Source organism: Equus caballus, chromosome X (assembly GCF_041296265.1).
Source record: "Equus caballus isolate H_3958 breed thoroughbred chromosome X, TB-T2T, whole genome shotgun sequence".
NCBI lineage: Eukaryota > Metazoa > Chordata > Mammalia > Perissodactyla > Equidae > Equus > Equus caballus.
In genome coordinates, this window is record NC_091715.1 from 143,771,880 (window position 1) to 143,783,196 (window position 11,317).

Genomic DNA, 11,317 nt, shown 5'->3' on the forward strand with positions numbered 1-11,317 from the left:
GCTGTTCCCATGCCAGGAGCCTCATCACACGCTTTCCGCGGAAAAGCCAGCCCTCAACCACCCTGGCAGCCGTTGCATTGGATAGTGTGGGGGCTTTGTGTCAGGTGAGCACCTAACAGCTGAGTGGCCTAAACAAGTCACTGAACATCCGTGCCCCACATCTGCAAACAGGCAAGAGAAAACTTCCTTTTATATATTGCTGGATTTGATTTGTTGATAGTTAAGGATTTTTGCTACACTGTTCATAAGGGATATTTTTCTGTAACTTTCTGTTTTTACATAATCTGTTTATCAAGGTTTAGTACCAAGTTTATCCTAGCTTCACAACATGAGCTGAGAATTGTCCCTGCTCCTGTATTTTCTGAAAGAGTTTGTGTAAGATTGGCGATTTTCATTCCTTAAATATTTGCTAGAATTTACCCATGAAATCATCTGGGCCTGGATTTTCTTTTGTTGTATATGTTTTGTTTTTTGATAGTAAATTAAATTTATTCATAAGAAATAGGGCTATTCATATTTTCTATTTAATCTGTTGTCAGTTTTGGTAAATTGCTTTGTTTCCAAAGAATGTGTCAATTTTATCTGTTATCAAAATTACTGGCATAAGGATGCTCATAATAGTTCTTCATGATTCTTTTAACACCTGTGTGATATCCCTGTGTCATTCCTGACATTGATGGTTAGTGTATGTTCTCTTTTTTCTTGATTTGTCTTACTAGGGCTAATAAATTGTATTGCTCTTTTAAAAATGTGTGGCTTTGCTAGTTTTCTCCATAGTTTGTTTTCTATTTCCTTTATTTCTGCTCTTATCTCTATGATTTCCTTTTTTCCACTTCTTTTGCATTTGTTTTGCTCTTCTTTTCCCAGCTTCTTTAGAGGGAATATCAAGGCGTTGATTTTATGCCTTTGTTTTTTCCTAATATAAACATTTGAAGCAATGAGTCTTCCTCTAATCACTTTTTTAGCTACCTTCCACTAATTTTCTTGTTTTATTTTTATTATTATTCCATTTGAAATATATTCTAGGTTCCTTTGTGTTTCTTCTTTGACCCACGGGGTTTTTAGAAGTGTGATGTCAAATTTCCAAATATCTGGAGATATATTCTTGTCATTAATTTGTAAGAAAACTTCACTGTGGATGCAGATAACTTATTATGTAAACATCTCAAATCTTTCTAAATTTGTTGAGATTTGTTTTATGGCCCAGCATTTGATCTATCCACGTGAATGTACAATGTGTCCTTGTAAAGAGTCTGTGTTCCGGCCTTTTTGTGTAGGGTATCCATAAATATCACTGAAGTAAAGGCAGTTGATAATGTCACGCAGATATTCTATGTATTTACTAATTTCTTGTCTAGTGTTATATCAATTGCTGTGGCAGGGGTGTTAAAATCTTCAACTATAATTGTGGAAATGTCTGTTTCTCCTTTATCCTGTCAAATTTTATTTAATATATTTTGAAGCTCTGTTATTGGATGCAAACACATTGATGGATTCTATGGGTTCCTGATTCACTGACCCTTACATCATTGTTACCTTGTATCTCAGGTAAGAGTCTTTGTCTTGAACTCGACTTTGTCTAGTATTAATATAGCCATTCTTACTTCCTTATGCTCACTCTTTCTATGGTATATCCTTTTGCATCCTCTTACTATCAACCACCCTGTCTTTATATTTAAATTGCATCTGTATAGACAACAAAAGCTTTGCTCATTTATCTACTCTGACAAGCTCTGCCTTTTAATTGGAGTGTGTAGCCCATTTACATTGAATGTAATTTTTCATACGATTGGACCTAGGTCTGTCCTTTTACTATCTGTCCCATCTATTTTTGTGCCTATGTTTCCCCTTTTCTGCCTGGGTTAATCAAATCTTTTTTAGAATTCCATTTTAATTTTTCTGTTATATTTGTGGCTATACCTCTTTGCATTGTTTTTAGTGGTTGCTCGAGAGATTATAGCATAGATCCTTAATTTCACTGTCTACTTCGAGTACATAAATGTAAGAAGCTCTCTGCCTTACAGATTCATTCCCCCTCCACCCCGTCCTTTATGCTGCAGCAGCCACATGTTTACATTTACATACATTATAAACCATGTAATAGACAATGAAATTTTTTACTTTAAAAAGTCATGTGTATTGTAAAGAAATTAAGAGCAAACATTCTTGAATATTACCCACATGTTTGCCATTTCTGATGTTCTTCGTCTCTGCCCAAAGATGAAGACTTCCCTCCACTGCCATGCTTCTTCAGATTGAAAGACCTCCTTCAGCACAGCTTTTAGTGCAGGTCTGTTGAATTCTCTTAGCTTTCATGTATCTCAAAATAGACTGGGGCTAGCCCCATGGCCGAGCGGTAAAGTTCATGCACTCCGCTGCGGGCAGCCCAGTGTTTCGTTGGTTCGAATCCTGGGTGTGGACATGGCACTGCTCAGCAAACCACGCTGAGGCAGTGTCCCACATGCCACAACTAGAAGGACCCACAACGAAGAATATACAACTATGTACCGGGGGGCTTTGGGGAGAAAAAGGAAAAAAAAAGATAGACTTATTTCACCTTCATTCTTGAAGTATGTTTTCCCTGGATGGAGAGTTCTGAGCTGAAAGGGGCTTTTGCTTTCAGCTTTAAAGATGTTGTTCTGCTGTCTCCTGGCCGCCACCATTTCTAATGAGAAGTCAGTGAAAATGCTCGTTAGTGTTCTCCTATATGTAACACTTCATTTTACTCTTACTGCTATCAAGATTTTTCTCATTACCCTTTGTTTTCAGTAGTTTGACTACAGTGTGCCTAGATGTGTTTTTTCTTTGTATTTGTCCTCCTTGGGGTTCATTGAGCTTCTTAATTCTGTAAACGACCTTCCCAAATTTTGGAAATTTTCAGCCATTATTTCTTCAGATAGTTTTTCTTCCTCATTCTCTCTACCCTCTCCTGGGATTCTAAATACACCTGTGTTAAACACACATACTACTGAGGTGATGTTCTTTTTTAATCTTTGTTCCTCTTGGTGTATCAGAATGGGTCTTTTCTGTTGCTCGATCTTCAACTTTGTGATTCTTCTGTCATCTGCAGTCTGTTATTAAGACCATCCAGTGAATTTTTCACTTCAGATCTGTGTTTTTCCGTTTTAACATTTACAGTCAGTTCTTTTCAATAGTTTCTTTTTCCCTGCTAAAATTTCTTATTTTACAAATTCATTAGTATTCCCTTGGACCGTGTAGTTTTTACTTTTACGTTTTTACACTTTACATTTACATTTTACATTACGTACTTGATTATATGTAAGTCATCTTAAACATAACAGCCAAAGTGTTAAGTAGTAGAGTTGATGAGTATAATTCATTCATTTATTCATGTATTCACCCATTCAACAAGCATCTACTGTGTACCTACTGTGTCAGATGTTGGTCTAATTCCTAGGAATTTAGAGACAAACTAGAAATGGTCTCTGTTCTCAAGGAGCTGCCAGAATGGTAAGGAGAGGCAGGCATGTAAACGAATTGGGTAATATGATATTAGTGGGGTGGTGGTAGGGTGTATACGGAGTACAGCAAGGACACCAGGTGGGTAGATCTACCTAGGAAGGGTCAGGAAAGTCCTCACAGAGAAGGTGACCCTTGTGTTTGTGTAGAGGAGCTTCAAGAACATCAGAGGAAGGTGTCCAGTAGGCAAATGAACATTAGGATTTGGAGAACAGAAGAGAATTCAGTCCTGGAGACCCAGGCCTGGTGGCCTTTGGCTTTGAGATGGTTGTGTAAGGCTGAGGGGATGGCTGAGATTGCCCCAGATGACACTACAGGTATCTACAGGTATCCCAAGAAGATGAGGGTAAAGAGAACTACTCTGAGCCTTAGTCAATGAGGGATTCTGGGGCAGGATGTATTGGAACTGCGGGCCAGTCTCCAGGCCTGAGACACTCAGAGTAAGTTCATCTTAATACTTGAAGAACACAGACTCTGGACTCAAACAGATCTGAGTCCTAATTTCAGCTGTGTGACCTTAAAGAGATTGCTGAAACTCTATTTGGCTCAGTCTCCATAATGATAGAATGAAAGTAATAATAGTACCTGCCTCAGGGTTGTTGTAAGAATAAGGTAGATAAAGTTTATAAAACAGTGCCTGGCACATATCAAACAATCATCAAATAGTAGCTTTTATTATCAATTCATTATTAAAATGGATATGAAAAATTAGGGAACAAATTTTAACCCTTTAACCACTAGATTAGAACACAGATGTATTCATTTACTCAAGAAATATTTATTGGCCACCTACTATATGCAAGGCATGGTTTTTAGCTCTACCAGGAAAACCAGTATCTGTGACCTTAAGATCTTAACCTGACATTAAGAACTCAAGGGACCTGTAAGCTTGAATGGGGGAAAATGCATCTTTATTTTTACAAAACTAATTAAAATTTAGCACTTCCATCAATTATGAATGTAGACAACAAACTACAGTATTAATAGCAGTACATGTGACTTTGTCACCAACAGAAGTAAATATTTTCATATCACATTACAGCTATTGCAGATACCTAGAAATGTTTACTAGAAATAGCATTCCTTCAAAATTAGGGAGTTGGTAAACCACTTTCAGATACTGTTATTTTATATGTTAATAAACAGGCAAATATATCATTGTAAAAATATAATTATTAGCATGCTTTATGTCACTAGGCATATTTATAATAGCTGCTTTAAAAATAGTGCCTATGAATTACGGTATCAGACTCATCTCAGAGTTCAGTTTCCCTTGAATGCTTTTCTCTTCAGTGTTACCACATTTTTTTGTTTATTCTGGGATTTAAGCATCACATCCCGGACATCGTCAATAATGTGCTCCAGCTCCGGCTTCTTGCTTCCTGTTATACTTCTCCGGAGAGGTGTTGTTGCTGCAGCTGCTGCTGCTTTAGCAGGCAGTTAACTTAGCTAAACTCAGCCTCCAGGCTCTGTCTCCCCTCTGCTGGGCATCAACTGAGATCTCTGCTCATTTCTTTCCTCTGGAGTCTGCCCTGCACGCACACAGCCCAGGGATCACCAGAGATTTGGGCAGAGTGTTTGTGCCAAACTTGGGTTCCCTGTCTGTGGTTCTCTCCTCTCCAGGAGTTTCCTTCTGCTGTGGTCACCCTGAACTCTGTCTTCTGGGTCTCAGAGTTTTAGCCACCCACCATGGCACCCTCTGTGGCCCACCCTCACATGTGAACAAATATGCAAGGGGAAAACTCAAATTCTACCAATTTTTTAAGGAGGAAATAATGCCAATACTACACAGACTCTTCCAGAAAAGTGAGGAGGAAAGAATACTTTGAACTCCTTCATTGAGGCCGGCATTACCTTTATGTCAAAACATACTAAGGCATTATATGAAAAGAAAACTACAGACCAATATGCTTCATGAACATACAGGCAAAAATTCTAAAAAAATTTTAACAAATAGAGTTCAACAAGATACAAAAATGATAATGTATTATGACTAAGTAGTCTATCATGAGAATGTAAGTTCGGTTTAAATGTTTAATTTTATCAACATAATTCAGCACATTAACAAACTAAAAAATAAAAACCATATGATCTACGTCTTAGTCCATTGGGGCTGCTATAACAAAATACCACAGACTGGGTGCCTTAGAAACAACAGAAATTGATTTCTCACAGTTCTGGAGGCTGGAAGTCCAAGATCAAGGCACCAGCTTGGTCACGTTCTGGTGAGGGCTCGCTTCCTGGCTCACAGCCAGCACCTTCTCACCGTGTCCTCACATGGTGAAGGGACGAGGCACCTCTGGAGCCTCTTTTATAAGGGCATTGACCCCACTGGGACCTAATTACTTCCCAAAGGCCTCACCTCCTAATACCATTACTTTGGGAGTTAGGATTTCAACATGTGAATTGGGGGGAGACACATTCAGTCTATAGCAATCTTCTCAATAGATACAGAAAAAGCATTTGACAGAATCCAACATCCATTCCTGATAAAAATTCACAGAAATCTAGGAATAAAAGGGAACTTCCTCAATTTGATAAAGGGCACCTGTGAAAAACCTACAGCTGACATCATCCTTAGTGGTGAAAGACTGAGTCCTTTCCCCACCAAAATCAGAAACAAGACAGGGATGTCCACTCTTATACCTTCTAGTCAATACTGTATTGGAAGTTCAAGCCTGGGAAATTAGGCAAGGAAAAGAAACAAACGGCATCCAGATTGGAAAGGAAGAAGTAAGTAAAGTGTCTTTACTCACAGATGATAGGGTTGTCTATGTAAAAAATGTGATGCAATCTACAGGAAAGTTACTAGAACTAATTTATGAGTTTAGCAGGTTGCAGGATAGAAGATCAATATACAAAAATCAATTGCATTTACATATAGTAGCAATGAACAATCAGAAATTAAAATTGTATAAATAATACCACTCAGCATCAAAAATACGCAATACTTAGGAATAAATCTGACAAAAGATATGAAAAACCTGTACATTGAAAACTTTCGCAGTTTTTTTGCATACTGCTGAGAGAAATTAAAGATGAAATAGATGGAGAGAGAGGCCTCGTTCATGAGTCAAGAATCTCAATATTTTAATATGTCAATTCTCCCCAAATTCATCTGTAGAATTCAATCCAGACTCATTCAAAATCCCAGCAGACTTTTTTTCTAGAAACTAAGGTGATTCTAAAATGTATACAGTCATGCACCACGTAGCAATGTTTTGCTCAACAACAGACCGCATATACCTTGGTGGTCCCATGAGATTAGTACTATATAGCGCAGGTGTGTAGTGGGCTATACCACCTCAGTTTGTGTAAGCACCCTCTGTGATGTTTGCACAATGACAAAATTGCCTAACGATGCATCTCTCAGAATGTATCCCCGTCGTTAAATGACGCATGACTGTATGGGGATGCAGAAAACCTAGAGTAGTTAAAACAACCCTGAAAGGAACAAAGTTGTAGAATTTATTCTATCTGATTTCAAAGATTATTGTAAAACTACACTAAATGAAACTGTGTGTTACTCATGTAAAGATAGAAAATATAGGGGCCAGCCCCGTGGCTGAGTGGTTAAGTTCACGTGCTCTGCTGTGGCGGCCCAGGGTTTCACCGGTTCGGATCCTGAGCGCAGACATGGCACCGCTCATCAGGCCACACTGAGGCAGCATCCCACGTGCCACAACTAGAAGGACCCACAACTAAAAATATATAACTATGTACCAGGGGGCTTTGGGGAGAAAAAGGACAAATAAAATCTTTAAAAAAATAAATAAATAAAATACATCAATTGAACAGCATAGAGAGTCCCAGATCCACAAACTTGTGGACAACTGATCTTTGACATAGGCACAAAAGAATACAGTGGAGGAACTGGTCCCATGCCCTAGTGGTTGAGTTTGGCATGCTCTGCTTTGGCAGCCTGGGTTTGCAGGTTCAGATCCCTGGCACAGACCTACAAAACTTGTAGGCCATGCTGTGGTGGTGACCCACATACAAAATGGAGGAGGATTGGAGCAGATGTTAGCTCAGGGCGAATCTTCCTCAAGCAAAAAGAGGAAGATTCGTGGGGCCGGCCCGGTGGCATAGTGATCAAGTTCACACTCCACTTCAGTGGCCTGGCGTTCGCAGGTTCAGATCCTGAGCACAGACTTATACACTGCTCATTAAGCCATGTGGCTGTGTCCCACACACGAAAAATAGAGGAAGATTGGCACAGATGTTAGCTCAGTGACAATCTTCCTCAAGCAAAAAGAGGAAGATTGGCAACAGATGTTAGCTCAGGGTGTGTCTTCTTCAGCAAAATAAATACAGAGGAGAAAAATAGTCTTTTCAACAAATGATGCTGGAATAATTGGATATCCACATGCAAAAAAATGAACTTTGATCCATATCTTTCACTACATAAAAAAATTGACTCAAAATGGATCAGAAATCTAAATAAATATAAAACCTAAAACCATAAAACTTCTAAAAGAAAACAAGATCTTTGTGAACTTAGACTAGACAAGATGTCTTAGATATGACATCCAAAGCACCATCCATAAATCAGATTGATATATTTAACTTAATATTTATAATTTCTGCTCTCCAAAAGACACTGTTAAGAGAATGAAAAGATGAGCCACAGACTGGAAGAAAATGCTTGCAAAGACTATACCTGACAAAAGGCTTGTACCTAGAATATATAAAGAGCTCTTACGACTTAAGAAGAAGACAAACAACCAAATAATAATAAAATGGGCAAAAGGTTTAAGCAGACATTTCAAAGAAGATATACAGATGGCTAATGAGGGTATGAAAATATGCTCAACATCACTAGTCAAGGAAATCCAGGTGGAAACCATAATGATGTTACACTAGACACCTATTACAACAGCTAAAACTAAAAAGACTGACCAGACCAAGTATTGACAAGGGTGTAAAACAACTGGAACTCTCCCTCACTGCTACTCCACTGGCGGGAATGTAACACAGGACGACCACTGTAGAAAACAATTTGGAGGCTTTTTAAAAAGTTAAACATACCTCTAGCATAGTATCCAGCCATACCACTCCTTGGCATTTACCCAGGATAAAAGGAAATATATGTCCATATAAAGACTTGCACACGAATGTCCACAGTGGCTTTGTCTGTAGTTACCCCAAACTGGAAACAGCTCAAACGTCCATCAACCAATCAATGCATAAACCCCTTGTACGTCCCTGCATTGGAATATTATTCAGCAGTGCAAAGGAATGAACTGTTGACACACATAACAATATGGATGAATCTCAAAATAATTTTGTTGAGAGAAATGAGCCAGATACAAAATGATACTTTATGATTCCATGTATATAAAACTCTAGAACATGCGAACTAGGCTCTAGTGACAGAGAGCAGCTCAGTGGTTGCTTGGGAACAAGAGGAACGAGAAGAGATAGGCGGGAGGGACTACACAGGGACACAAGGAAACTTTGAGAGTTTATTTGAGACAATAAACTATGTTTGTTGTCCTGATTGTGGCGATGGTTTCATGGTTTTATATGTATATATGTCACATCTTATCAGACTGTACAGTTTAAACATGTCCAAGTTACTGTATGTCAAATACACCTCAAAAGATCCGTTTTTCAAAAATATACGCCTACGGGTAAATAATAAAAAGACAAATAACCCCATAAAAGTGGGCAAGCTATTTGAACAGACGCTTTAAAAAAGACGATATAGAAATGGCCAGTAAGCACATAAAAACATCATACTCAACATGACTAGTCATCCGGGAGATGATAATTAAAATCACAATGAGTTACCACTTCGCACCTACTTAAATGGCTAAAAATAAAGGCTGACAACCCCAAATGTTGAGGAGGATTGGAAAGAAAAGGAACTCTCATACAGTTCTGGTGGGAACATAAATTGTACAACCACTTTGGAGAATATTCTGGCAGTTTCTTATAAAACAACTATCCTATGACGTGGCAATTTCCTTTCTAGGCACTTACCCAAGTAAAATGAAACTAAATGTCTACACAAACTTGTGCACACATGTTCATAATAGCTTTATTTAGCTTTATTTATAATAGTCCAAAATGGAAATAGCCCAGATCATGAACTGGTGAACAAATGAAACAACTCGGATATATCCAGACAATGGAATTTGTTGTTAGTGCCCTCAAGTGGATTCCAGCTCCTAGCACCCCTGTGGACAGCAGAGTGGAGCCCTGCTGGGTCTTTTTGTGCCATCCTCTCATCTTCCGCAGCTATATCAGGCAACACTCCGCTGCTATTCATAGGATTTTCATGGCCAATTCTTTTGGAAGTGGGTGGCCAGGTCCTTCTTCCTAGTCAGTCCTAGTCTGGAAGCCCTGCTGAAACCTGCCCACCACGGGTGACCCTGCTGGGATTTGAAATCCTCATGGCATAGCTTTCAGCATCACAGCAACATACAGCTGCCACAGTATGACAACCCACAGACAGGTGGTGTGGTTCCCTGACTGGGAAATGAACCTGGGACAGGGCTGGCTAGACAACGTAATGCTACTCAGTAATAATAGGAAAGAAGCAGTAACACATTCAACAACATAGATAAATCTCAAAATCATCATACTGAATGAAAAAATCCAGACACAAACTGGTACATACTGTATGATTCCATTCATACGAAGTTCTCAAATAGGCAAAAGTAATCTATGGTGGAAAAAAAAATAGAACAGTGGTTGCCTCTGTGTGGGATTGTGGTGGGGACTGAGTGGGAATGGGCACAAGGGAAATTTCTGGGGTGTTGATAGTGTTCTATATATCTTGAGTATGCATTTGTCAGAACTGACTGCATGGGACACTTGAGATCTGTGTGTTTCATTGTATGTAAATTTTATCTCCAAAAAAACAAAAAGAACAGTAAACAGGTATTGATCTCTAGCTAATGCGTGCTGAAGTATTTAGGGGTGAAGTGCACTGATGTCTGCAACTTACTTTGAAATGGATCTGTGAAATAAGGATGACCTGCGATCAAGCAAGTATAGCATAATGCTAATTATAGAGCAGTGGTGATTGGTACAAATCTGTCAACTGATCTGTATGTTGCAATAAAATGTGGAGGGAAAATAAGAAAAAGAGATGTTAGCATCTACGGGATAAAATTGTTACAAGAATATTTAAGAAGTTGGTTATAATCATTATCACTAATAAAACATTAAAAGCTTATCAATAAACAATGAAAACAGACCACGTCCTTCAAACTCACTTCCAGAGCCTGCCCCGCCCCCCCCCCCCCCGCAGCAGGGCCCTTTTTTCCCTTGCTTTACTGCACTCCAGCAGTAAGATTTTCCTTTTGATCCTAGAATATGCCCAATCTGTTCCTGTCACAGGGCCTTTGCACTTGCTGTTCTCTTTGCCTGGGAATTCTCTTCCTGTCTTCAACAATCTTCATATGGCTGAGTCTTTTTTTGTCATTCAAGTCTCATCTCAACTGGAGCCTCACTGAAGTCCCCCACCCCTCGCTCCCAAACATCACCCTAATTCCTGTTCTTCAGTACTTATCACTCTTATGGTTGTATGTTGATCCTTGTTTACTACCGTCTTCCTTACAAAACAGGAACCTTCAGGGAAGCATCGAGGGTTTAGCACATTGCAGGGCGGCAGCAGCTTCCTAGATTTGTGTTGACTGGCAGCAAATTCATCTGGAACTGGCTGTCGCTACTTGCAGCACCCCCGATCCAAGAATCCTGTTCTTTTTTCCCTCATAGTATGACCTGCTATTTTGAAATTAACTCAAGTGCGTTTCCCCTCCACCCCCACCCCCCGCACGAGCGAGCGCGCGCGCGCACACACACACACACACACACACGCACACTC